Source organism: Triticum dicoccoides, chromosome 2A, assembly GCF_002162155.2.
Source record: "Triticum dicoccoides isolate Atlit2015 ecotype Zavitan chromosome 2A, WEW_v2.0, whole genome shotgun sequence".
NCBI lineage: Eukaryota > Viridiplantae > Streptophyta > Magnoliopsida > Poales > Poaceae > Triticum > Triticum dicoccoides.
In genome coordinates, this window is record NC_041382.1 from 664,449,359 (window position 1) to 664,454,138 (window position 4,780).

A 4,780-nucleotide genomic window follows, 5' to 3' on the forward strand; every position below is an offset into this window, starting at 1 on the left:
CATAATACATTCGACGGGCCACAGCTACCTCAGCGTGATAGACAACCGAATACACAACCTCCTTAACATCTTGAAGTGAGCTTGCGCACCCTTCTGCTGTAGGTGACAATGAAGATGCACCAGCCACCTCCGAATCAGAAACATCTTCGGGCGATGCCTTAGAGTGAATCAAGTTCACCTCATTTACACTCATGGCATTCGTCGCCTTTTTGACACTAGTTGACAAAAGGGGGAGAACTACATTAAGAGTTTTGATAGATTTGCTCTGTTGGATTTGGTCTCCGTGTTTATTTGCTCTGGTTTATGAGACTTTTGAGCCATATGCCTTGAAGACTATTTGTTCTACTTTATGTGCTCTGATGTAAAACTAAAACTTTCGTGCTGTAATATTAATAACCCGCCTGCTGCACTATTTCTCTCAAAGCATTTGTCTTGCGGGCAGGTGGAATTATTGGTAGAAGTTATGAATGATTGCACTATATACTCGATGGGTTAATATTCAAAAAATATATACTCGATGGGTTATATGTCATTGGTGCGAATCATTACCTCGAATGATTGGGTCAACAACCGTCCAAAAAGGGGGAGATTGTTGGTGCAATGATAGGCCCCCTTTGTTTTGGAGTTTGTTGACATAAACAGTATGGGACTTATGTGTTTGCTAGTGCACACAGAGTACCAGGTCCCTGAAGTATCGAGGAGTTTGATGCAAACGACGAAGATAATCTCCCTGTGTTGCAGCGAAGGTTATCACCGAAGATGATGCTAACAAGAGTGACCCCTAAAAATTGCTGGATTTCAAGAAATTGGTCTGGTGTCTGTTCGAAGAAAATGACTACGTTCGAGGAAGAATGAAGACGTAGTATTTGTTTCGTTATTCTTCTTCTTTCATTGAGTCATAGGACCACCGTACTATTAAGAAGGGTGTATCATTTGAAGCTTTGATTCTCTGATGCTAAACCCAAATCCTATGAAAGATGTGAGATAAATCTATTTGTGCTCCGAGCAAATAATTGCGAGCAAGAGACTGTGATCTTCTTCGCTGTGAGAGATTTGTCTCAGACCGAGGAGTTAGCATTACTTGTTCCTCAAGTAATGTTACCGTTGCTCCAAATCCGTCCGTTGTGAATGTGTTGGTTGGCCATTGGCTGGAACCCGTGTCCAAAATGGTCATTTCCCATCTGGGAAGGCTGCGGCTATAAATAGCCAACCCGTGTCGGCTTTGTCCGGTGGCTGCTTCATTTGATTATGAGAAGATTGTTGAGCAACCCACTCTCTGAGCGATTAGAGTTTAAAATCCCCCGAGAGAAAAACCCTAGAGCAGAAGAATTGGATAGTGGTTTAGCATCACTGGAATCTAAGTTTAGTACTCTCCACCTATTACTCTTGAGAGTTGCAAACTCTCTAGACGGTTAGGTGTCAAGTTCTTCAGAGACCAAGAGTGATTGTGGTTTTTGAAGAAGTCCGCAAAATTTTGGAGATCACCTTCAAGTATCTACCACGAGTAATCAGCATCGGTTGACGAATCGATTATCGAGGAGAATAGGGTGAAGAGAGTTTATCTTCCGTGTTAAGTCACAACCCCTCCAACCAGACGTAGTCCTTGTGTAGAAGGACGAAGTGGTCGAACAAATACCTTATCGTCATCGAGCATCTTCGGTTATCTCTGTCACTCATGTTTACCTTCAATGCATTTTCATTCGTATGATTCACATCAATGCATGTATTAGTTTCCTTTCGGTACTCTGTTTTAGTTCACCGTAGTTTGTTTTTCATTCGTTCCGCTGCTGGGTTCTGAGAGATTTAAGTTTTCCTAAGAAAATTTAAAACTCCCATTCACCCCCCTTCTGGTAGACATACTTCGTTCCTACACTTTCTATTAGCATTGTGCCAAGATCACTAGCTTAGGACCCCCTACCAGAGATCCGTCAGTTTTAGCACGGACAATCAGGCCACAAGAACGTTCCCTCTTGGCACACATCTGTACCTCCAGTCCGGCACATGTGCCATGCTGTGTGCCATGATGGGCCACAAATGTCATGAACAACATGACCACACACCTGACCCGCAAACATCTGTATAACCGCAAGGGTCAGCTCTGATACCAACTTGTTATGCTCTGGACACACTCGCCGGTTACTGGTCGTTACCTCTAGCGGGATCTAGACTGGCCCACAAATCAACACTAGTCTTTCCTGCGTACTTTGTCCTCACTCGTGCACACCTGGGACCAACTTCTCAGTCGGTCACCCATCCTGAAATTGCTCCAACTAAGCACGCTTAATTTTGAAGTTCTTTTCGTATGGGCTCCCGAAAAAGAAGCAATTCCTTATTGATATGAGTAGTCTCTCATCTTATTAAGCCAGGTTATCACACCTCTCTCTATAAACTTGTGGTCATGTTTATCAAGTTAGGCGGAGTTAGAAGCCGTCTTCAAGGAGATCGACAAGGCGGCAGATGAAGTGTATGGAAAGAGCAAGGACGAGGATGACATCGCCAGCTCCGCCACGCTGCCACGGCCATGAAGTCGGCACATCCGCGGGCGTCGCCGATGGCGAGGAAGGGTAGAGCATGGGAGGTCGCCGGTGGTCAGGTCCCTGGAAGTCCACCCTCCCGGGTTGAAGCCAAGCTTGGCGGGCTCATCGTCGTCGGCCGATTAGCCGCTTGTAGGCTACAGTTTCCAGGCCTCATATGGCCGGCCGGACATGAGGAATAGGCCGATGGTTATTTAGACTAGGTTTAGAGTACGTTTAGTTGAAATGTGTCAAAATATAATGAGTATGCTCTGATTTAGATGAGAAGCATCCGGTTTTATTTAAAAAGAATTATCCAAGTATGAATGAGTATGCTCTGATTTGTTTAAATAACCATCAAACATATTCACTTTCGTTATTTTTTTCGAAATGTAACCGGATATATGTGTCTACGGTTGGATGAAACGGTTCCGTATCCATGTTTGTGTGGTGCCTCGTCCGCGGGTTGGTACGGTGTCCGGTTTAGATATACGCGTGGGCCATGAACAAGATATCAAGCATGAACCATTCACCCGCAAAAAAGCATGAACCGTTGAACCCAGCTGGACGACTCATCGATGCAATAATGTCCATCGTCTCCAGCACCAAGGCTGTGCATGTCAACAGTGCAATCCACGACACTTCGCCCCGCGTGAGACTAGTCACAATGGGGAGTAACTTAGACTAGTAACATCACATTTTACTAGGTTATGTTACTACCTCCACAGTGGGTAGTAACATATGTGTGCTGTCATGTTATGGTTCATTTATTAGCCTATAGACTCATATTGTCTTGGTATGTGTGATGTTGCAGTAACTACCTAAGACTAGCCACAGTGGAAGTAAGTTCAGCAGTAACATCAAGTCCAACTCAGCAAATTTGCTTATGTGGCAATGAGTTAATGAAGAGAGAGATAATTGTAGTAACTTAGCTAGTTACTGTAACATCACATATCCCAATGCAATATGAGTCTATAACCTAATAAATGAATCTTTGCATGTTACTACCTCGGTCCGGGTTTATTGGGCCCCCTTGTATTTTGAGCCAGACTTTGACCATCTATATGACTAACAAAATATAAATTATATATTACAAAAAGTACACCATTGGATTTGTATTTGAAAGAGCTTTCCCATCGTATAATTTCTGTGACATATAGTTCACATTTCATTAATTAAACTTATAGGTCAAACTTTAGCACAAAATAAGAGGGGGCCTAATAAACCCGGACGGAGGGAGTACCACACTTAAGTTACTACCCACTATGAAGGTAGTAACATAGTCTAGGGATATGTGTATGTTACTATCCATTGTGGCTAGTGTAAGAGCAAGTATAATAGAGCTGAGTCAGCGGGCTATAAGAAATAAATTAGTATATTTGTACTTAGTTGAAGGAAAGAGAAGAGAAGAGAGAAGGTAAGCGGGCTCTTTGTGAAGAGCTAGCTCTAGCACGTGCTCCTAGGCACTTTGTGATAATGAAATGTGGGCCACATAATAAAAAAGTAGTACACTCTTTTGATCTATTATTATACATGTTGGCTATAAGATGGACTCTAGATGACGTGGCACTAGCTTATAGCCGGCAGCTGGCTATACTATTAATCATGCTCTAAGTTAGCACCATCACCTCTCTCATCATTAAATATGTGCCACATAAACAAAATTATTTTGAAAAATGTGATGTTAGTGGTCAGTTTGACTCTGGTGGGGGACCGTGTGTGCGACTGCGATCCCGCCCGTCCTCTCGAGTGGAGGGGAGCGGGCGCCAATGCGTCGCACAGGGGAGCGGACTCGATTCTCGTGTGGTTTGATCAGTCACAGCGACGACTCTAGCACAACCCTCTTGGTTTCAATTCGATCAAAAAAGAAAACCTACTCGCTCCGTTTGTCCCGGCCGACGCGTGGCCCCGCCCGCTCCGTCCGGCCCCACGTGCGTTTACCAGGCCAGCGCCGCAATACGCAGGAGCGAGGAGACCCAGCCCGAACCGAACCGGCCCGGACCGGCCGCCGATGGATTCGAAAGCACGTGCACGCGCGGGGGGGAGGCGACCGTTACGGGCACGTGTCACCGGCCGGGCGGCCGGCCCTGTCCGTCCGACCCAACTCCGCCCAGTCCAGCGGCGGCCCACTAGCCGTTGGGCGTTGGCCCCCTTCCCCGGCACGCCTTCCCCCCCCTCCCCTCGATTCAAATCCAGCCCCCCTCCGCGGCGGAGGCAGACAAACCCCCTCCTTTCTCGTACGTGACACTCTCTAGTTTCTCCCCACA